Raw genomic sequence first — 25148 nt, forward strand, 5'->3', positions numbered from 1 at the left:
TTCACTTCATTCCGCCTTGGGATCGGGATTCTCCTGGCGTTTGAATGAAAATCTGCTCCTGGATCCATTATGTAAATCCGAGATTGAACAGACAATCGCGAATTTCGTGGCCGACCATGGTGGGGACACCACGTCTCCCACTATGAGATGGGAGGCTTTGAAATGTGTAGTGAGAGGCGTTCTCATTTCCCACGGCGCCCGGTTGAAAAAAGAGAGAGCGGCGGAAATAATTATCCTAACAGATCAAATCCACCAATTAGAAAATCAGCATAAACGAGATCTCGACGCCAGTACATTTGCTCGGCTTACTTCAGTTAGGCAGAAATTATTGACTATCATAGATCAAAAGTCCAAGTGTCTCAGGGAGAGACTCAGAAGCCGCTTTTACCAACTCGGCAATAAAAGTGGTAAACTTTTAGCCAGAGCCCTTAACAAACACAGCCCTAATACCTACATTCCCTTTATCAAAAACAAAGAAGGGAATAAAGTGTTCAACACTAAAGATATCCTTTCCAACTTTAGTAGATATTACGAATCTCTGTACAATATAGCAGGACATTATAAAGATGCACCTCCACAATTTCTTCATAATAAAATTAAATCATACTTGCAGGAACACAAATTGCCCATATTGCCTGAAGGCGACCTAGCCGACCTCGAAAAGGAATTCTCTACAGAAGAGGCATCCGAAACCATTAGCGCCCTAAAACAAGGGAAAAGCCCGGGCCCGGATGGGTTCTCAGCGGGCTTCTATAAATCATTTACTACATCACTGTGCCCACTGTTTCTGGAGGCCTGCAATTTTGTCTCTTCGGGAGGTTCTTTCCCTGCTCAATCACTCGCCGCCCACATTACAGTGCTTCCCAAACCTGGTAAAGACCTTTCTACATGTAATAATTATCGGCCGATTTCTTTGATAAACGTTGATATTAAAATATACGCTAAAATGTTAGCAAATAGATTATGCCCCCTCTTACCTAAACTAATAAACCAGGACCAGGTAGGCTTCGTTCCAGGGCGAGAGGCGAGAGACAACACAATCAGAACTATCTCTCTACTCGACAGAGCGAGCAGGGAGGGGGACCCCCTGTGTATCATGTCAATTGACGCTGAAAAAGCTTTTGACCGGGTTCACTGGGAATTTATCTTTCAAACCCTGGAAGAAATTGGCTTAAAAGAAAATATGATGCACAGAATTTCTGCTCTATATACCTCTCCTAGTGCCCAGGTCAAGGTCAACGGCAAACTTTCAGACGTGTTTCCGGTCAGGAATGGTACAAGGCAGGGGTGCCCGCTCTCTCCCCTCTTATATATACTAACAATGGAGCATTTGGCTGTGGCATTGAGAAATAACCCCTCAATCAAAGGGATAAAACTGCGTTCCGAAGAACATAAGATAGCACTTTTTGCAGACGATATTCTGCTATACATCACGTCCCCATCTACGAGCCTACCAAACATTATCTCGGAACTGCACAAATTCGGCCTCCTAAGTAATTTTAAAATGAACTCCCACAAATCCGAAATCTTAAACATCTCATTACAACTTCCCTTGGTCGAACAACTAAAGTCCACCTTTCCATTTAAATGGCGCTTTGACTCCATCACTTACTTAGGCGTTAAAATAACCAGCCAGATATCCAAATTGTTTGAGACCAATTTTACAACAGCCCTACAAAAGGTTAATCTAGATTTAGAAAAATGGCATAGGCTCCAGTTGTCTTGGCTAGGCAGGATCAACGCAGTAAAAATGGACCTCTTACCGCGCCTTTTATACCTTTTCCAAACAATACCTCTATACTTGCCAGCTTCCTTTTTTTCTCGCCTTAAACAAATAGTCACCAGGTTTATATGGTCTCATAATCGGGCACGCATTTCCTACACGTTATTAAGCAGATCAAAACTGACAGGCGGTCTAGGCCTCCCGGATCTTGCGACCTATAGTTACGCCTCATTAGGAACATGTATACTAGACCTCTATCACAACATAAATAGTAAAAAATGGGTAAAGCTAGAGAATGATCTGAATGGCTGTGACTCTCAGATTATTCTCTGGTCCGGGGGTGGATCGGGAGCGGGCGCCCACCTACCCTTCCTTACACGAAACATATCGCTTCTCATTAAAAATAGAAACTCAGACCTCAAGATCACAACTCTCCCAGGACCTTTGATCCCAATTTACGACAACCCTGCCTTCCCTGCGGGGCTAAAAAGAGAGATGTATTTAAACAAGAGAAAAGATTCCAAACCCATTCTCCATGACTATCTAAAAGAGAACAGGATGAAATCCCTCCAGGAACTATTTCCAGAGGAGGAAGCACCCTTTGCTGATTGGTTTTTTTATGAACAACTCAAAAGTTTCATTTACGCAATCTCTAAACAAACCAATATTGGCAGACCGCTAACTCCTTTTGAGACGCTTTGCACATCAACATGCCCTCCAGATCATACTGTCTCGCTGCTATATAAAATCTTCCAGGGGGGAAGGGCTCCACTGCAGGGATCACCAGCATTCTTCTCGAAATGGGAAGGTGATCTGGGAAAGCCTTTACTGCCTGAGGATAGAGAAAAAATTCTTCTCTTCACGTTTAGATCGTCATTATACGCGGTATCACAGGAGAGGAGCTACAAGATCTTGGCAAGATGGTATAGATGTCCCTCTATGGTACATGCCGTGTTCCCCACTACTCCTGACACTTGTTGGAGATGCTTAAAGGAGACTGGCTCTTATATGCACATTTGGTGGGATTGCCCCCCCATAAAAGCCTTATGGTTGGCTGTCTTTGAGCTTTATAACAAGATGTCTATCATTCAGATTCAACCTTCTCCATGCATAGCATTACTATCCCTATGTGATTTGTCGATTTCCCGATATAAAAAGAGCATCCTCAGACACTTCCTCACCGCGGTTAGGAACTTGATTCCACGCTTTTGGAAGCAGGAAAAATTTCCCTCACGTGCGGAGTTTGTGGCGGAACTCAATGACATCTATAGGATGGAGCAGTTAATAAATCAATCTCTAGGCAATGTAAATAAAACCTATATCACATGGGCCCCCTGGATAGCTTTCAGGGAAACCCCTGACCTGGATCTCTGGATTTCTGAAGCCCGATGTAATACATGACTCGCTCTCGCTTATCATTAGATCATTCATCAGTTTACGTCCTGACAACTGGGACGGGATGATGGCCGCGCCTTTCCCCACCCTGCCCCATTACCCTACCCAATCCTCTCTTCTTCTTTCTACCCCTCTATCTCTTCTCTACTCTAATCTCTTTGTTTGTTTTCCACCGCTTCTTTAGTTTGAATATGCATTGTGATTACTGAATAGTCATAATGAGAATTAATATAGGTTATTATTCACTTCAATTGTTCTTTACTGTCAACATATTATAATATCAATCAGTAGTATTACTTTTTAGAATGTTAAGTGCAAGATACATGATGTTGCTGTAATGCATTTCTTGTCTAACGTGTAATTTTACCTGGTATTTTGCTGATATACTAGAGTGCATCGTTTACTTTTATTCTTCTTGCTTCACTCAATAAACATGATTTAAACAAAAAAAAGCTGTGCTAGAAGATCACAGTTTTGGAATGGCCCAGCCTACACCTGCTGTCGCTGATACTATTCAGACAAGCCGGCGGCTGCTGGGAGCTTTCATCACCTGCCGCCTGCGCTATAGATAAATAAGAAAACTGACAGCTAGGCGCTGCAACCTTCAGCTGTCAGCTTCAGCAAGGCTGGTTATCAAGAATAGTGGGGTACCCACGCTGCTTTTTTAAAATAATTTAAAAAAAAAAACAGTTTGGGGTCCTCCCATTTTTGACAACCAGCCAAGCTAAAGCTGACAACTGGGGGCTGGTATTCTCAGGCTGGTAAGAGGCCATGGATATTGACCCCCCCAGCCTAAAAATAGCAGCCTGCAGCTGCCCAGAAAAGGCACATCCACTAGATGCGTAAATTCTGGCACTTTGTCCGACTCTTCTCACTTGCCCTGTAACGGTGGCAAGTGGGGTTCATATTTGTGAGGTTGATGTCACCTTTGTATTGTAAGGTGACATGAAGCCCATGGCTTTAGTAATGGAGAGGTCCTATAGTCATATATTAAATAAAGACACAGCAAGCATAAAATCCTCTATTTAAAATAAAACACTTTTACTAATTCCACTGAATCCCTCGTCTCCTATAATAAAACAAAAATAAAAAAACAATATCCCTCATCAGTCCTTCGTTCTGTCCCATGCCGTAATCCATGTCGGGGGAATTAATAGATTTCAACATAGACAGTGCCAAGATGCAACCGTCCAGGGTGAGAACCAGTGGGGAATCGACATCATCGAGTTTTCCACCTGTCATGGAAGCTGCGTTCTCAGCAGGGTTGAAATGCGGTGACTCAGTGCTGTGGGAAAAAGTCACTGAGTTCACCGCAGTTCAACTCAGTGAGCTCACCGCAGATTTTCACTGTGATTTGCGGTGAACTTACTGAGCTGAATTACGGTGAACTTAGTGACATTTTCCCACGCCTTTTCTGGGTAGCTACTATTTTTAGACGGGGGGGGGGGGGGGGGTGTCAATATCCATGGTCCCTTAACAGCCTGAGAAAACCAGCCCCCAGCTGTCAACGTTAGTTTGGCTGGTTGTCAAAAATGGGGGGGAACCGACGACAGTTTTTTAAATTATTAAAAAAAAAAACATGTGGACCCCTCTATTCTTGATAACCAGCCTTGTGAAGCTGACAGCTAAGGGTTGCAAGCGGTGGGTGATGTATACTATCATCAGCCGCCGGCTCTCACTGGTCTTCGCGGCAGCAGGTGTAGGCTGCTGGGAGTAATAGTCCGCTTGCTGCCGCTGTTATCAGTTGAATACAACTCTCATCATTCTCCCCAGCTCGCGCTGATCGCCGGCATAGCAGGGGAGAATGAGGAGAGCCGACTATAGCACACGGCGCCGTGGAACAGTGCTAACTGTATCACTGCTTCTCAGGTGCTGATACGTGTCACACTGATGCCATCTCTATGTGTCATCCGTGTGAGGGATGTTTTGTGGCCCGTGCTGCTGTTAAAAAACGGACATGTCAGCATATTTTGCCAACAGACAGACGGCCTGTGGAAACACACTGATGTGCACAAACCTATTCACTTGAATGGGTCATGTACGGCAAGAAATAATCCCTTATATGGCTATTTCAGTGGAAATTAAAAATAATACATCATCAAGGGGTTACAGGGATTGTCTGTAAACATGGTAAATGTCTAATATGCACACAAGACTCCAGAAAAAGTGTCCAAATATAACTTGTCAAATAGATGCCAAGAGGTCACAATTTGTGTGTGTTTATGTGTGTGTATATACAGTATATATATATATATATATATATATATATATATATATATATATATATAATATAACGGTGGTATAACATTACAACAGAATGGGGGCACAGGATGTGAGAAGAACATGACAAAATGGGGACGCAGGATGGGAACAGCACAAGGCAGAATGGTTGCGCACGATGGGAGCACCACATGATAGGATGGGCGCAGGATGGGAGCAGCACATGACAAGACAGGGCGCAGGATGGGAGAGCACATGACAGGATGGAGACGCAGGATGGAACAGCACATGACAGGATGGGGGCGCAGGGTGGAGCAGCACATGACAGGATGGGGACGCAGGATGGAGCAGCACATGACAGGATGGGGGCGCAGGATGGAGCAGCACATGACAGGATGGGGACGCAGGATGGAGCAGCACATGACAGGATGGGGGAGCAAGATGGGAGCAGCACATACCAGGATGGAGACCATATACCGATATAAATGCTCGACACCCGGGCGTAGAACGGGTTCAATAGCTAGTATATATATATATATATATATATAGTACAGTCTAAAAGTTTGGACACACCTTCTTATTTAAAGATTTTTCTGTATTTTCATGACTATGAAAATTGTAAATTCACACTGAAGGCATCAAAACTATGAATTAACACATGTGGAATTATACACTTAACAAAAAGGTGTGAAACAACTGAAAATATGTCATATTCAAGGTTCTTCAAAGTAGCCACCTTTTGCTGTGATGACTGCTTTGCACACTCTTGGTGGATTCTCCGATCCACCCCCGTGCTCCCCCCCTCCCCATCATACTTACCGAGCCTCCCGGGGTCCGTCCGTCTTCTCCATGGGCGCCGCCATCTTCCAAAATGGCGGGCGCATGTGCAGTGCACCCGCCGAATCTGCCGGTAGGCAGATTCGTTCCAATGTGCATTTTGATCACTGTGATAAAACCTATCACAGTGATCAAAATAACAAAAATAGTAAATGACCCCCCCCCCATTTGTCACCCCCATAGGTAGGGACAATATTAAAATAAAGAAATTTTTATTTTTTCCACTAAGGTTGGGGTTAGAACTAGGGTTAGGGTTAGGGTTTCGGTATGTGCACATGTATTCTGGTCCTCTGCGGATTTTTCCGCAGCGGATTTGATAAATCCGCAGTGCTAAACCGCTGCGGATTTATGGCGGATTTACCGCGGTTTTTCTGCGCATTTCACTGCGTTTTTACAACTGCGATTTTCAATTGGAGCAGTTGTAAAACCGCTGCGGAATCCGCAGAAAGAAGTGACATGCTGCGGAATGTAAACCCCTGCGGTTCCGTACAGTTTTTCTGCAGCATGTGTACAGCGATTTTTGTTTCCCATAGGTTTACATTGAACTGTAAACTCATGGGAAACTGCTGCGGATCCGCAGCGTTTTCCGCAGCGTGTGCACATACCTTTAGAATTAGGCTATGTGCACACGGTGCGGATTTGGCTGTGGATCCGCAGCGGATTGCCCACTGCGGATTCGCAGCAGTGTTCCATCAGGTTTACAGTACCATGTAAACCTATGGAAAACCAAATCCGCTGTGCCCATGCTGCGGAAAATATCGCGCGGAAACGCTGCGTTGTATTTTCTGCAGCATGTCAATTCTTTGTGCGGATTCCGCAGCGTTTTACACCTGTTCCTCAATAGGAATCCGCATGTGAAATCCGCACAAAAAACACTGGAAATCTGCGGTAAATCCGCAGGTAAAACGCAGTGCCTTTTACCGGATTTTTCAAAAATGGTGCTGAAAAATCTCACACGAATCCGCAACGTGGGCACATAGCCTTAGGGTTAGGGTTGGAATTAGGGTTGTGGTTAGGGTTGTGATTAGGGTTATGGCTACAGTTGGGATTAGGGTTAGGGGTGTGTTGGGATTAGTGTTGGAGGTAGAATTGAGGGGTTTCCACTGTTTAGGCACATCAGGGGTCTCCAAACGCAACATGGCGCCACCATTGATTCCAGCCAATCTTGTATTCAAAAAGTCAAATGGTGCTCCCTCACTTCCGAGCCCCGACGTGTGCCCAAACAGTGGTTTACCCCCACATATGGGGTACCAGCATACTCAGGACAAACTGCGCAACAATTACTGGGGTCCAATTTCTCCTGTTACCCTTGTGAAAATAAAAAATTGCTTGCTAAAACATCATTTTTGAGGAAAGAAAAATGATTTTTTATTTTCACGGCTCTGCGTTGTAAACGTCTGTGAAGCACTTGGGGGTTCAAAGTGCTCACCACATATCTAGATAAGTTCCTTGGAGGGTCTAGTTTTCAAAATGTGGTCACTTGTGGGGGGTTTCTACTGTTTAGGCACACCAGGAGCTCTGCAAATACAACGTGACGCCCGAAGACCATTCCATCAAAGTCTGCATTTCAAAAGTCACTACTTACCTTCTGAGCCCCGATGTGTGCCCAAACAGTGGTTTACCCCCACACATGGGGTATCAGCGTACTCAGGAGAAACTGGACAACAACTTTTGGGATCCAATTTCTCCTGTAACCCTTGGGAAAATAAAAAATTCTGGGCTAAAAAATTATTTTTGAGGAAAGAAAACGTATTTATTATTTTCACGGCTCTGCGTTATAAACTTCTGTGAAGCACTTGGGGGTTCAAAGTGCTCACCACATATCTAGATAAGTTCCTTTCGGGTCTAGTTTCCAAAATGGGGTCGCTTGTGGGGGGTTTCTACTGTTTAGCCACATCAGGGTCTCTGCAAACGCAACGTGACGCCCGCAGAGCTTTCCATCAAAGTCTGCATTTCAAAACGTTACTACTTCACTTCCGAGCCCCGGTATGTGCCCAAACAGTAGTTTACCCCCACAAATGGGGTATCACCATACTCAGGAGAAGCTGGACAACAACTTTTGGGGTCAAATTTCTCCTGTTACCCTTGGGAAAATAAAAAATTGCGGGCTTTATTTTCATGGCTCTGCGTTATAAACTTCTGTGAAGCAGTTGGGGGTTCAAAGTGCTCACCACACATCTAGATTAGTTCCTTTGGGCGTCTAGTTTCCAAAATGGGGTCATTTGTGGGGGATCTCCAATGTTTAGGCACACAGGGGCTCTCCAAACGTGACATGGTGTCCGCTAATGATTGGAGCTAATTTTCCATTTAAAAAGCCAAATGGCGTGCCTTCCCTTCCGAGCCCTGCCGTGCGCCCAAACAGTGGTTTACCCCCACATTTGGGGTATCAGCGTACTCAGGACAAACTGGACAACATTTGGGGTCAAATTTCTCCTATTACCCTTGGCAAAATAGGAAATTCCAGGCAAAAAAATCATTTTTGAGGAAAGAAAAATTATTTTTTATTTTCATGGCTCTGCATTATAAACTTCTGTGAAACACCTGGGGGTTTAAAGTGCTCAATATGCATCTAGATTAGTTCCTTGGGGGGTTAGTTTCCAAAATGGGGTCACTTGTGGGGGAGCTCCAATGTTTAGGCACACAGGGGCTCTCCAAACGCGACATGGTGTCCGCTAACAATTGGAGCTAATTTTCCATTCAAAAAGTCAAATGGCGCGCCTTCCCTTCCGAGCCCTGCCGTGTGCCCAAACAGTGGTTTACCTGTTATGATCCGGTGACCTTGGAGCCGCATGAATAACTTTTACTGGAGTAGGTGGTAACTGTACTGACCGCAAATCCTGATCTAACATCGCAGCTAGAAGTAGCCGTGGGGTGTGCCTATCAAACCCTAGACAACTCGTCACAGCCGGAGGACTAAATACCCCTATAGATGGAAATAGGAATACTATCTTGCCTCAGAGCAGAACCCAAAGGATAAGCAGCCCCCCACGAATATTGACTGTGAGTAGGAGAGGAAAGACACACACAGGCAGAAAACAGGATTTAGCAAAAGAGGTTACTCTAGCTAAAATAGGAAAGGATAGGACAGAATACTGTGCGGTCAGTATTAAAACCCTTCCAAAAATATCCACAGCAGATTATACAAAAAATTCCTCCATCTAACTAAAGACGTGGAACGTATATCTGCAACTCCAGAGAATCCTACACAGAGCAGAAATACAATCAAAAATCCAGCACACAGCAAGTGTGCCAAAGAAAAAAAAAAACAGACACTTATTTTTGCTGAATTGGCAGCTGAGCAGGAGAAACCAGACAGAGGTCCAACACCTCCCAAAAACCATTGACAACTGGCAAGAACTAATGAATCCTGCAAACCTAAATACCCCAGTCAGAATTGCAATCAGCAGATACACCTGACCAGGACTGCCGCCCAGGGACAACTGCATTACCAACTACAACCACCGGAGGGAGCCCAAAATCAGAATTCACAACATTTACCCCCACATATGAGGGAGAACGTACACCAAATATGGATCAAGCCAAAAAAGAAAAACGGATATCAGGGAATATATATAATAATTCAATTTTATTATGTGCAACAAGCGGTAACCAACATTAATCAAATATTAAAATATAAAAATATGTATGTATATATCCATAAAATACGCTTTTTATATATGTATACGTGCACATGTCAAAAGGATAAATGACAAATAATTCATACTGGACAGGTCAAATACATAATAGCTGGACACCCCACAAAGAATAAGTAAGTAAAAATATTTAAGGTAAAATGGATAAAAAAATAATATATATATATAGAAAAATATATATGAAAAATGACATCCAAAAAACCAGGAAAGTATATATATATATATACAAGTAAGCACAGAAAAAACTAGTGATTGATAATTAAAGTGAAAAAATTTTTTTTTATATATATATGTGAGAAAGAAATATAAAATATGTGTATCACTGGTTAAAAATAAACTCACAGTTCATATGGTGTACTGTGATACCAATAAAAGTGCTATGTGCCGAAAGAAAAAGTGCTGTAGGCATATAATTTGTGCACTGTAAAGACCAAATAAAGTGCTATGTGCTATTGTATATTATATCCGGTTAAATAGGTACCCAGCGAGATCTCTTTCAGTAATAGGGAAACAGCTTAATAAGTATATATCCCAAAATAACTCACATATAAATCGCTGAGGTGTGTATATCCAGGACCGCCAGTATCAAGACCGTGTGCACCCCGACGCGCGTTTCGGACCCTTAAAGTTCCTTCGTCAGGGGGTGTAATAGGTGAAGACCGAGGGGTTTATATAGTTTGTTAAAATGAGTCATATTGCCAATGTCGGCGTCCTAAGCGTCTACGGCGCATGCGCAACCCAGGATTCCCGGAAGCTCAAAGACCCAGCGCCGCGTGACCGGACGCACATGATGTTACACGGCGTTGCCAAGGTCACCGCGACGCTGCGGCCCGAACCCCAGAGCTCCGGGCGCGCACGCGCACTGCTGCGGGCCCGACATGGGAGATGAACAAAAGGGAGATGACTCATCAGTGCCGATGTTTAATGCCCACCGTGTAGACGGCGCATGCGTAATCCGGGTACTGAGACGTCCAAGACACAGAGCACGGCAGCCACTGCACAAGGAACGTACCCATGGCAACCGAGCAACTGCCTCCCAGACACCGGCTCCGGACACGCACGCGCACCACAGTGCGCCTCGCATGGGCAACATAGATGTAAATGGAGTGTAAAAAGGCAATGTATGTTAATGGAGTGTAAAAAAGGCAGTATATTAACAAATCAGTAATTATCATGCTAGTGTGCACTACACATGCGCTCAACAACTAGCCCAGGAGCAGGCCTCACGCTCCACAATATATATCATGGATGGTCGCAAGACGTCATGCCCCAGATCAGAGGGGCACAATAGCTAGAGCACTCCACTGACAGCCACATAGGTGTACAAAAATAAAATAAATCTCACAAAAAATAAATAAATATATATGTATAGATCTACCCATATTTAACAAAATATACATAATACTAATACATATATGCGAATGCCACCTTATATAATTCAAAGCATAATAGATTTATATAATGAAAGACATATATATATATTAAAGTGAATCACAATAATAATTCAATTGTGGTATGTCCATTATTTCAGCCGGAACAGTCACTCAAGAAGGAGCAAAAAGAACAAAATACAAAAATATGGAAGAAATCTTTCAGCATGATTCCAAGTAGTAGAGGGGACGTCCCGAAACTCCAGACGGTTCCGAAAACTTCAGAAGACAAGTGAACAATCGCAATGGTGAGTTACAAAGTCATCTAATAATGTAAAAAAATATAAAAATGTTAATAATGTATAGTCGTATCAACGTCGGTCAAAACCTAATATATATATATATAAATACATAATAAAAAATAAATAATAAAACATATATAAAAGACCATATATGTAAAAGGATAAAAATAGTATAAAAACAGTATGAAAATATGAATGAGGATGCAATACTAATGAAGCTAATAAATTCTATCATAAAAAAGGAGCGAAACTCAAGTTTTCATTTAAACCGTTCGGGGAAACAGTATTTAATTGCCAGATCCATTTAGTTTCAAGTTGTGCTAGGGGTATGCTAATTTTTCCACCCCTCCTTCCCCTGTCATTCCTATGGTCACTTTGGATAATGGGCCAGGATTTTGCGGGCAAAATATATTACCAGACATGAGGCCCTATATACTGGGAAGTCGTCCACAGGGAGCCAACCTATAAGATATATCACCCAATTTCATGGCCAGATAGACTTGATGCGACATTATCTGACAAAATCCTGGCCCATTATCCAAACTGACCCCATATTGTCTAAATTTATAGGCGCACGCCCTCAAATTCCATTTGGGAGATCACAGAATTTGGGTGATTTCCTTGTGAAGAACCACTATGTTACTGACCCAACATCTACCTCAACTTTTCTGACTAATATCAAACCTCAAATGGGTTGCAAACCATGTGGTAAATGCGTGGCATGCCCTAATGTGATGAGATCCCAAACTTTCGAAAACGCTAGTGGTACTAAGACATATAAGATCAGACATTCAATCACTTGTACATCCCGTGCCGTAATTTATTACGCAACATGCCCATGTTCCCTAATATACGTAGGAATGACAACCCGTCAGCTCAAAATCCGTACAAGAGAGCACGTACGGGGTATATTGGCAGCAAAGGATGTTGAGGACCTGTCAATATTGAAAACCATACCCAAACATTTTAAGCAACACCATGATTGTGATGCCTCTCTTTTTAAAGTGTTTGGGATAGATCAAATTAAACCAAATGAGAGGGGTGGAAAAATTAGCATACCCCTAGCACAACTTGAAACTAAATGGATCTGGCAATTAAATACTGTTTCCCCGAACGGTTTAAATGAAAACTTGAGTTTCGCTCCTTTTTTATGATAGAATTTATTAGCTTCATTAGTATTGCATCCTCATTCATATTTTCATACTGTTTTTATACTATTTTTATCCTTTTACATATATGGTCTTTTATATATGTTTTATTATTTATTTTTTATTATGTATTTATATATATATATATTAGGTTTTGACCGACGTTGATACGACTATACATTATTAACATTTTTATATTTTTTTTACATTATTAGATGACTTTGTAACTCACCATTGCGATTGTTCACTTGTCTTCTGAAGTTTTCGGAACCGTCTGGAGTTTCGGGGCGTCCCCTCTACTACTTGGAATCATGCTGAAAGATTTCTTCCATATTTTTGTATTTTGTTCTTTTTACTCCTTCTTGAGTGACTGTTCCGGCTGAAATAATGGACATACCACAATTGAATTATTATTGTGATTCACTTTAATATATATATGTCTTTCATTATATAAATCTATTATGCTTTGAATTATATAAGGTGGCATTCGCATATATGTATTAGTATTATGTATATTTTGTTAAGTATGGGTAGATCTATACATATATATTTATTTATTTTTTTTTAGATTTATTTTATTTTTGTACACCTATGTGGCTGTCAGTGGAGTGCTCTAGCTATTGTGCCCCTCTGATCTGGGGCATGACGTCTTGCGACCATGATATATATTGTGGAGCGTGAGGCCTGCTCCTGGGCTAGTTGTTGAGCGCATGTGTAGTGCACACTAGTATGATAATTACTGATTTGTTAATATACTGCCTTTTTTACACTCCATTAACATACATTGCCTTTTTACACTCCATTTTTCATCTATGTTGCCCATGCGAGGCGCACTGTGGTGCGTGTGCGTGTCCGGAGCCGGTGTCTGGGAGGCAGTTGCTCGGTTGCCATGGGTACGTACCTTGTGCAGTGGCTACCGTGCTCTGTGTCTTGGACGTCTCGGTACCCGGATTACGCATGCGCCGTCTACACGGTGGGCATTAAACATCGGCACTGATGAGTCATCTCCCTTTTGTTCATCTCCCATGTCGGGCCCGCAGCAGTGCGCGTGCGCGCCCGGAGCTCTGGGGTTCGGGCCGCAGCGTCGCGGTGACCTTGGCAACGCTGTGTAACATCATGTGCATCCGGTCACGCGGCGCTGGGTCTTTGAGCTTCCGGGAATCCTGGGTTGCGCATGCGCCGTAGACGCTTAGGACGCCGACATTGGCAATATGACTCATTTTAACAAACTATATAAACCCCTCGGTCTTCACCTATTACACCCCCTGACGAAGGAACTTTAAGGGTCCGAAACGCGCGTCGGGGTGCACACGGTCTTGATACTGGCGGTCCTGGATATACACACCTCAGCGATTTATATGTGAGTTATTTTGGGATATATACTTATTAAGCTGTTTCCCTATTACTGAAAGAGATCTCGCTGGGTACCTATTTAACCGGATATAATATACAATAGCACATAGCACTTTATTTGGTCTTTACAGTGCACAAATTATATGCCTACAGCACTTTTTCTTTCGGCACATAGCACTTTTATTGGTATCACAGTACACCATATGAACTGTGAGTTTATTTTTAACCAGTGATACACATATTTTATATTTCTTTCTCACATATATATATAAAAAAAAATTTTTTCACTTTAATTATCAATCACTAGTTTTTTCTGTGCTTACTTGTATATATATATATATATACTTTCCTGGTTTTTTGGATGTCATTTTTCATATATATTTTTCTATATATATATATTATTTTTTTATCCATTTTACCTTAAATATTTTTACTTACTTATTCTTTGTGGGGTGTCCAGCTATTATGTATTTGACCTGTCCAGTATGAATTATTTGTCATTTATCCTTTTGACATGTGCACGTATCTAATATATAATTGCCTAGAATACTACTTCCTGCAATTTGTGCCAACTTCCTGTCCGGAGCTAATGTCCGGAGATAATGTCCGGAGCTAATGTCCGGAGCTAATGTCCGGAGATAAGTGACGTCAACAGTGTCCAGTGTCTGATTGGTTGCCGCCTGCTGCGAGCGACCAATCAGAAACGTGCCGTACTGTGACACACTCCGCCCGCCATTTTGGTGTGATTTTTGAATTTTTACCTCACAGCAAGTTTCTACTGCGTGGAGGCGGGCCCAGTGACGTTGCTCTTCAAGCTCCTGCCGAATTTCGTCAAAAAAATGATAATACCATTTACCAAAACTATATATATTTAGTTGTGAAGTGGTTCAGTGACATTTTCACACCAATTTTGAACTTTTGTTTGGTGTTTTCTCCATATACTGCCTATTATTTTTGTTCTTTCTTACTATTATTTATTAATTGTATTATTCTTACATTTGAATAAATAAAGTATATATGGATTCTAGACTCCCGATTCTTTAGAATCGGGCTGCCATCTAGTACATATATAAAAAGCGTATTTTATGGATATATACATACATATTTTAATATTTGATTAATGTTGGTTACCGCTTGTTGCACATAATAAAATTGAATTATTATATATATTCCCTGATATCCGTTTTTCTTTTTTGGCTTGATCCATATTTGGTGTACGTTCTCCCCCATTCTTGTAGTGGTTTCACTACTCTTTTTTTGATACTAGTGGTGGGTTGGATTACTATTCTTGATCTCATTTGGATATAAGTTCCTTGAATTTTGATTATATAATATTAGTAATATCTGATCCTACTCTTGTGTCTATTTTTAACCCCACATATGAGGTATCGGCGTACTAAGGAGGAATTGCCCAACAAATTTTAGGATCCATTTTATCCTATTGCCCATGTAAAAATGAAAAAATGGAGGCGAAAATAAATTTTTTGTGAAAAGAAGTACTTTTTCATTTTTACGGATCAATTTGTGAAGCACCTGAGGGTTTAAAGTGCTCACTAGGTATCTAGATAAGTTCCTTGGGGGGTCCAGTTTCCAAAATGGGGTCACTCGTGGGGAAGCTCCAATGTTTATGCACACAGGGGCTCTCCAAACGCGACTTGGTGTCCGCTAACGATGGAGATAATTTTTCATTCAAAAAGTCAAATGGCGCTCCTTCCCTTCCGAGCCTTACCATGTGCCCAAACAGTTGTTTACCCCCACATGTGAGGTATCAGTGTACTCAGAAGAATTTGCCCAACAAATTTTAGGATCCATTTTATCCTGTTACCCATGAGAAAATGCAAAAATTGAGGCTAAAAGAATTTTTTTGTGAAAAAAAAGTACTTTTTCATTTTTACGGGTCAATTTGTGAAGCACCTGGAGTTTTAAAGTGCCCACTATGCATCTAGATAAGTTCCTTGGGGTGTCTAGTTTCCAAAATGGGGTCACTTGTGGGGGAGCTCCAATTTTTAGGCACACGGGGGCTCTCCAAACGTGACATGGTGTCCGCTAAAGAGTGGAGCCAATTTTTCATTCAAAAAGTCAAATGGCGCTCCTTCCCTTCCAAGCCCTGCCGTGCGCCCAAACAGTGGTTTACCCCCACATATGAGGTATCAGCATACTCAGGACAAATTGGACAACAACTTTCGTGGTTCAGTTTCTCCTTTTACCCTTGGGAATATAAAAAAATGTTGCTAAAAGATCATTTTTGTGACTAAAAAGTTAAATGTTCATTTTTTCCTTCCATGTTGCTTCTGCTGCTGTGAAGCACCTGAAGGGTTAATAAACTTTTTGAATGTGGTTTTGAGCACCTTGAGGGGTGCAGTTTTTAGAATGGTGTCACTTTTGGGTATTTTCAGCCATAAAGTGACTTCAAATGTGAGGTGGTCCATAAAAAAAATGGTTTTGTAAATTTCGTTGTAAAAATGAGAAATCGCTGGTCAAATTTTAACCCTTATAACTTCCTAGCAAAAAAAAAATGTTGTTTCCAAAATTGTGCTGATGTAAAGTAGACGTGTGGGAAATGTTATTTATTAACTATTTTGTGTCACATAACTCTCTGGTTTAACAGAATAAAAATTAAAAATGTGAAAATTGCGAAATTTTCAAAATTTTCGCCAAATTTCCGTTTTTATCACAAATAGACGCAGAATTTATTGACCTAAATTTACCACTAACATGAAGCCCAATATGTCTCGAAAAAAAAATCTCAGAACCGCTAGGATCCGTTGAAGCGTTCCCGAGTTATTACCTCATAAAGGGACACTGGTCAGAATTGCAAGGTCTTTAAGGTCAAAATAGGCTGGGTCATGAAGGGGTTAAATGAGGTGTGTCCAAACTTTTGGTCTGTACTGTATATATATATATATCTGCACATTATGAGAGCAAGTAATAAAGGAATTATCTAGGAGAAAAATCTGCAGTAACTCTGTGTGAATCATAACAGTGTGTGAGGTGCGCACTTTGATGACGCTCCTGTATTCCCCAGGCCGGTGAGTGGTCACTTATTCACTAGTCTAACCTGTCTTCTCTCAATAAGATAAATTAATAGAAGTGCAGGCATCTAGTCCATATAGGATCACCAACCCGCACACTGAATATAAGGGAATCCTGACAGTGTGCACACCAATTACTAAGGCTTCAGTCACATAGAGTGAGCACAGAGACTTCTGAGATTGGACAACCCCTTTAAAATTCAGGAAGTAATGAAAATAGTACCATTCATTACAGTATGCAGAAATCTTGAAAACAGTCAGGAATGAGAACACACAGATTTTATATTAGAAGGATATAGACCTTTACAATGTAGGATGAAGGCGTTTATTGGACATAACACAAAGAAGAACAACAAAACAAATACAAACAAAAGAAGAAGCTGCAGGCAAACCTCCTGCAACAATCCCCCAGAAGCCACCGCGGCTCTGCGGGCAGTACCCAGCATTGAAAGTTCCTCTGTGATCACTAGAGGCACAACAGCTGACTCTTCTCTGTCTCTAGCGCCGGCGCCATTTTGGTAATGTTATTTATAATGCAGTCTAGGAGGATTAGTATCCGGAAAGATGTCTACCGCACTATATTTACAGCTACGAAGTCGAGGACAAAAGCCATGTGAAAGCTTTGCTCTGACGCTTTATTGTTGAGTCCAGCGCTACTGTCAGTGTGGTATATACGAGAAACGTGGACGGTGGACAGGTATAGTACAGCTGCTGCGCCAGGAGATTATTGTTACCATGGTCTGTATCCATGTAAATGACCCATGTCATATAGGGGGTCAGTGTTACCACAGTCTGTATCCATGTAAATGACCCATGTTATATAGGGGGTCAGTGTTACCACAGTCTGTATCCATGTAAATGACCCATGTCATATAGGGGGTCAGTGTTACCACAGTCTGTATCCATGTAAATGACCCATGTTATATAGGGGGTCAGTGTTACCACAGTCTGTATCCATGTAAATGACCCATGTCATATAGGGGGTCACTGTTACCACAGTCTGTATCCATGTAAATGACCCATGTTATATAAAGGGTCAGTGTTACTATGGTCTGTATCCATGTAAATGACCCATGTTATATAGGGGGTCAGTGTTACCACAGTCTGTATCCATGTAAATAACCCATGTTATATAAGGGGTCAGTGTTACCACAGTCTGTATCCATGTAAATGACCCATGTTATATAGGGGGTCAGTGTTACCATGGTCTGTATCCATGTAAATAACCCATGTTATATAAGGGGTCAGTGTTACCACAGTCTGTATCCATGTAAATGACCCATGTTATATAGGGGGTCAGTGTTACCATGGTCTGTATCCATGTAAATGACCCATGTCATATAGGGGGTCAGTGTTACCATGGTCTGTATCCATGTAAATGACCCATGTCATATAGGGGGTCAGTGTTACCAGTCTGTATCCATGTAAATGACCCATGTCATATAGGGGGTCAGTGTTACCATGGTCTGTATCCATGTAAATGACCCATGTCATATAGGGGGTCAGTGTTACTATGGTCTGTATCCATGTAAATGACCCATGTCATATAGGGGGTCAGTGTTACCAGTCTGTATCCATGTAAATGACCCATGTCATATAGTGGGTCAGTGTTACCACGGTCTGTATCCATGTAAGTGACCCATGTTATATAAAGGGTCAGTGTTACCACGGTCTGTATCCATGTAAATGACCCATGTCATATAGGGGGTCAGTGTTACCACGGTCTGTATCCATGTAAATGACCCATGTCATATAGGGGGTCAGTGTTACCACGGTCTGTATCCATGTAAATGACCCATGTTATATAGGGGGTCAGTGTTACCACGGTCTGTATCCATGTAAATGACCCATGTCATATAGGGGGTCAGTGTTACCACGGTCTGTATCCATGTAAATGACCCATGTCATATAGTGGGTCAGTGTTACCACGGTCTGTATCCATGTAAGTGACCCATGTTATATAAAGGGTCAGTGTTACCACGGTCTGTATCCATGTAAATGACCCATGTCATATAGGGGGTCAGTGTTACCACGGTCTGTATCCATGTAAATGACCCATGTCATATAGGGGGTCAGTGTTACCACGGTCTGTATCCATGTAAGTGACCCATGTTATATAAAGGGTCAGTGTTACCACGGTCTGTATCCATGTAAATGACCCATGTCATATAGGGGGTCAGTGTTACCACGGTCTGTATCCATGTAAATGACCCATGTCATATAGGGGGTCAGTGTTACCACGGTCTGTATCCATGTAAATGACCCATGTTATATAGGGGGTCAGTGTTACCACGGTCTGTATCCATGTAAATGACCCATGTCATATAGTGGGTCTGCTTTTCTAAAATCATGATGTAAACTGAAGACCTCTATCAGAAATTACATGGTCAGGAATTCCATGCAACCTAAATATCTATTTTACCATTAAATCTGCACTTTTTTCAGCAATAGGAATCCCTTTAGTGGAAATAAAATGGGTCCTCTTTGTGAGCCAATCCAACACACTAAGAATAACAGAGGGAGGTAGATCCATGATAAAATTCAATTAGATTGATCCTCAAAGCCTGGATGGAACTGGAAGAGGTTGAAGTCCTAGAGGAGAAGGTTGTAGTGTCTTGTTCTGTGCACATGTTTAACTGGAGGAGACATACAGGTGCATCTCACAAAATTAGAATATAATCAAGAAGTTAATTTATTTCCGTTCTTCAATACAAAATGTGAAACTGATATATAGAGTCATTATAAACCGTGATGTTTTTCAAGTGTTTATTTCTGTTATTGTTGATGATTATGGCTTACAGCCAATGAAAAACCCTAAAGTAATTGTCTCAGTAAATTAGAATACTTTATAACACCTGCTTGAAAAATGATTTTAACATTTGAAATGTTGGCCTACTGAAATGTATTTTCAGTAAATGCACTCAATACTTGGTCGGGGCTCCTTTTGCTTCAATTACTGCATCAATGTGGCGTGGCATGGAGACGATCAACCTGTGGCACTGCTGAGGTGTTATGTAAGTCCAGGTTGCTTTGATAGCAGCCTTCAGCTCGTCTGCATTGTTGGGTCTGGTGTCTCTCATCTTCCTCTTGACAATACCCCATAGATTCTCTATGGGGTTAAGGTCAGGCGAGTTTGCTGGCCAATCAAGCACAGTAATACTGTTGTTTTTAAACCAGGTATTGGTACTTTTGACAGTGTGGATAGATGCCAAGCCCTTCTGGAGAATGAAATTTCCATCTCCAAAAAGCTTGTCTGCGGAGGGAAGCATGAAGTGCTCTAAAATTTCCTGGTAGACGACTGCACTGACTTTGGTCTTGATAAAACACAGTGGACCTATACCAGCAGATGACATGGCTCCCCAAACCATCACTGATTGTGGAAACTTCACACTAGACCTCAAGCAGCTTGGATTGTCTGTCTCTCCACTCTTCCTCCAGACTCTGGGACCTTGATTTCCAAGGTCTAGTGTGAAGTATCCACAATCAATGGTGGTTTCGAGAGCCATGTCATCTGCTGGTGTAGGTCCACTGTGTTTTATCAAGACCAAAGTCAGCGCAGCTGTCTACTAGGAAATTTTAGAGCACTTCATGATTACCTCTGCCGACAAGCTTTCTGGAGATGGAAATGTAATTCTCAAGCAGGGCTTGGTACCTGTCCACACTACCAAAAGTACCTGTACCTGGTTTAAAAACCACAGTATCACTGTGCTTGATTGGCCAGCAAACTCGTCTGACTTTAACCCCATAGAGAATCTATGGGGAATTGTCAAGAGGAAGATGAGACCCCAGAGCCAGCAATGCAGATGAGCTGAAGGCTGCTATCAAAGCAACCTGGACTTCCATAACACCTCAGCAGTGCCACAGGTTGGTCGCCTCCATGCCACGCCCTGCATGCTACTGCAGGGATGCAGTAATTGATGAAAAAGGAGCCCCGACCAAGTATTCAGTCAACTTAATGAACATACGTTTCAGTACGCCAACATTTTGGAAGTTAAAATCATTTTTTCAAGCTGGTGTTATAAAGTATTCCAATTTAGAGAGATAATCACTTTTGGGTTTTCATTGGCTGGAAGCCACAATAATCAACATTAACAGAAATAAACACTTGAAATACATCAGTCTGTTTGTAATGACTCTATATAATGAGTTTCACTTTTTGTATTGAAGACCTGAAATAAATTTAACTTTTTGATGATATTCTAATTTTGTGAGATGCGCCTGTATTTTCTCACATCCGTCCTACAATTTGGCCACCGAAAAGAACGTAACAGTAGTTCTTGCATTTTCATGACTTCAGGGTGTCCTAAAAGTTTAGAATCATGGACAGGTTTGAGGACTTCAAGTCGAACAGATTTGGGGACATATATTTGGTGGTTCTGCATTCAGAAAGATCAACGTCTTTAGAAGGATGGTAAAGAAAAAAGTCAGTTTGGTATTCATCTTTAATCTGCGTAAAAAAATTCTTTGGTGTCCAGTATTCCCCAAAGCATTTTGGGATGTATGATGGTACAGTCAGTGCTGGTCCTCTCCTGATGTTCAGTAAATATCCTGGGCAGAGCATCAGCCTTGCCGTTTCTTTAACCAGGCTGATAAGAAATCATAAAATTAAAAATGGAGCAAAATAAGGCCCAATGTGGTTGACTTGTAGATGAATTCATCTGTACAGCTTAGAAGTTAACATTTTTGTGGTCAGTAAGGACACTCACTGGATGATTGGCCCCTTCCAAAAGATGTCTCAATTCTGAGAAGGCGACTTTAAGGGTATGTGCACACGATCAGTAAATGCTGCCGGTTGGATGCTGCGTACTGGTGCGGTGTCCAACCCGCAATGTCCAGCTGTTACAGCATAGTGGATGGGATTTCAAGAAATCCTATGCGCACTATGCGTCCAGAGACGCCCGTGGCTCACCTGTGGAGGCCGACATCCAGACTTCAGCATGTCAATTTCTCTTACAAGACGCGCATCTCCGCAAGAGTTTTTCACCCTTAGAAAGTATTGGACACTTATGAATCCTCATGGTTTAGTGAACACGTTGTTGATGATGATGATGATGATGATAATATTTATATAACATGTGGATTCACCTACATTCAATAGACGGCAGCATTTTGGACTGAGCGAACTTGTTTTGCATCCAAAGCGCAGCCGGTTCCGGATCGTCTGCACATACCCTAATAACTAATAGTTCTTTTTTTCCAATGTCCTAGTTCTTTCTTCAGGTAACATGGTATGAGAAAGGAATGGACATGAATAAAACTGCATTTCCAGGACGTCTCTCCTGACAGCACCATCAGGATGTTGTCTGTTATGACCTGGTGGTTAAGAGCACACGGAATGACCTGATAGTTACTAATAATACAGACAAGCTCTGAGACGTGGGAACTCTGCTGACCGCAATCCCTAATCCTATCACACACACTAGAAATAGCCGTGGATTGCTCCTAACGCTCCCTATGCAACTCGTCACAGCCTAAGGAACTAGCTAGCCCTAGAGATAGAAAAATAAAGCCTACCTTGCCTCAGAGAAATTCCCCAAAGGAAAAGGCAGCCCCCCACATATAATGACTGTGAGTTAAGATGAAAATTACAAACACAGAGATGAAATAGATTTAGCAAAGTGAGGCCCGACTTACTGAACAGACAGAGGATAGGAAAGGTAACTTTGCGGTTAGCACAAAAAACTACAAAAAGACCACGCAGAGGGCGCAAAAGAGGGCGCTCCCTCTGCGTCCCAGAGCTTCCAGCAAGCAAGACAAAAATCAAAATAGCAAGCTGGACAGAAAAAATAGCAAACAGAGAAAAACAAGCAGGAACTTAGTTTCTGCTGGGAAGACAGGTCACAAGAACGATCCAGGAGCGAACTAGACCAATACTGGAACATTGACAGGTGGCATGGAGCTAGGTGGAGTTAAATAGAGCAGCCAGCTAACGAATTAACCTCGTCACCTGTGGAAGGAACCTCAGAAGCCGCAGCCCACTCACAACCACCAGAGGAAGCCCATGGACAGAACCAGCCGAAGTACCATTCATGACCACAGGAGGGAGCTTAACAACAGAATTCACAACAGTTGTCCTTCTTATCCTTGGTAGGAACAGGAACACACAAGAGGTTAAAAGGCCCCTCCATCCACCACCCCTCAGTGTTTTTCCTGTTCCTATCAGGGACAGACGCAGAAGATGTTTACCTGACATCTTCCAGCGGGCTGGAGCTTTTGATGCCGGACGCAGGAGGATTGGATCGGGGTCCTCGTCATCTCTCCCCTTCATCCTGCAGGAGGTCTGGAGGCTGACCCCCTGCCGAACAAGGGGTTCCTCAGCCTGTCCAGTTGCGTGGTGGCTACTGGAGTGAGCCGCTTCTCCAGGGGGGCTCTCGGCTCCCACTGCCCATCCCTACACATGGCTCCGTTACTCCCTGAAGATTCGGAGGCACTTCCGATTACAGAGGGATGACGTGCAGGCCTCTAGCACCCGTCGTGCATTCCACCGTGCAACTCACTTCCAGGTGATTGGAAAAAAAAAAAAGGTGCAGAATCTTAATTTTAAAGGGAACCGCCTTTTGACGATTCAGATGGAAGACAGGTGAGACAATACTATTTAAAGTATTGGCAAGGGGTATCTGAGGTTCCAGTTCATCTAGTCAGTCAGCTATGGAAGGTCAAACCGCTAGCCGGCCTGATACCCCTGCTGAAACCCTGGTACAAGTGAGTTTCTGGAAGTTTGGGTCTCGCACTGTCACACTGTCTGTCATCTACGGTATAATTCATAGTACGTTCCCTTGTTCCTTTATAGGACAAGAAAGTCCCTAAATGGTCCATAACGCCCTCCGCAACTAAAAAGAAAGGGAAAAAATGTGCCATGTGTAATACTAAACTGCCGGACACATATGGGAAACAGTTATGCCCTGAGTGTATTGCCAAGGTGATTAAAGATGAACACACCTTATTTATGACCGATATAAGGATCATAATAAGAGAGGAGGTTGAGAATCCTGTCACGGAGTTAGTTACTCCATAATCCTCCCGCATGGCTCCCATGCAAAAAAAGACCACTATGGGAAATGGTGTCCAGTTCAGATGGGGAGGAGTTATCAAATTACACTGACCCTGAGTCTGGTGGATACACAGCTGATAGTCCTACTGAATAGACTGTTAGCTGTTTTTTTCTTGCCATAATACAAATTCTAAGTAAAGAAAAACGAGTGGCCATCATTACTTTAAAAAATGAAGGTCAGTCAGTCCAAAAAATTGGGAAAACTTTAAGTGTCCCCAAGTGCAGTTGCAAAAACCATCAAGCGCTGCAAAGAAACGGTCTTGCATGAGGACCGCCCCAGGAAAGGATGACCAAGAGTCACCTCTGCTTCTGAGGATAAGTTTATCCGAGTCACCAACCTCCGAAATCGCAGGTTAGCAGCAGCTCAGATTAGAGACCAGGTCAATGTCACAGAGAGTTCTAGCAGCAGACACATCTCTACAACAACTGTTAAGAGGAGACTTTGTGCAGCAGGCCTTCATAGTAAAATAGCTGCTAAGGACAAGCAAAAAGCAGAAGAGACTAGTTTGGGCTAAAGAACACAAGGAATGGACATTAGACCAGTGGAAATCTGTGCTTTGGTCTGATGAGTCCAAATTTGAGATCTTTGATTCCAACCACCGTGTCTTTGTGCGACGCAGAAAAGGTGAACTGATGGAGTCTACATGCCTGGTTCCCACCGTGAAGCATGGAGGAGGAGGTGTGATTGTGTGGGGGTGCTTTGCTGGTGACACTGTTGGAGATTTATTCAAAATTGAAGGCATACTGAACCATCATGGCTACCACAGCATCTTGCAGCGGCATGCTATTCCATCCAGTTTGCGTTTAGTTGGACCATCATTTATTTTTCAACAGGACAATAACCCCAAACACACCTCCAGGCTGTGTAAAGGCTATTTGACCAAGAAGGAGAGTGATGGGATGCTACGCCAGATGACCTGGCCTCCACAGTCACCTTACCTGAACCCAATCAAGATGGTTTGGGGTGAGCTGGACCGCAGAGTGAAGGCAAAAGGGCCAACAAGTGCTAAGCATCTCTGGGAACTCCATCAAGATTGTTGGAAGACCATTTCTGGTAACTACCT

General features: G+C 42.4%; 1 protein-coding gene across 1 annotated transcript in view; it reads left to right on the forward strand.

The window, feature by feature from the left end:
- The first annotated feature begins 17664 nt into the window (after positions 1-17664).
- The window catches only part of ELP1 (elongator acetyltransferase complex subunit 1), a 189676-nt gene continuing 182192 nt past the window's right edge, over positions 17665-25148 (forward strand). Inside the window, exon 1 of the mRNA XM_069740676.1 lies at positions 17665-17730. The gene's annotated coding sequence lies outside the window, so the exon portion shown is untranslated. The remainder of the gene's footprint in view (positions 17731-25148) is intronic.

The sequence above is a fragment of the Ranitomeya imitator genome, chromosome 1, assembly GCF_032444005.1.
Source record: "Ranitomeya imitator isolate aRanImi1 chromosome 1, aRanImi1.pri, whole genome shotgun sequence".
Classification (NCBI taxonomy): domain Eukaryota; kingdom Metazoa; phylum Chordata; class Amphibia; order Anura; family Dendrobatidae; genus Ranitomeya; species Ranitomeya imitator.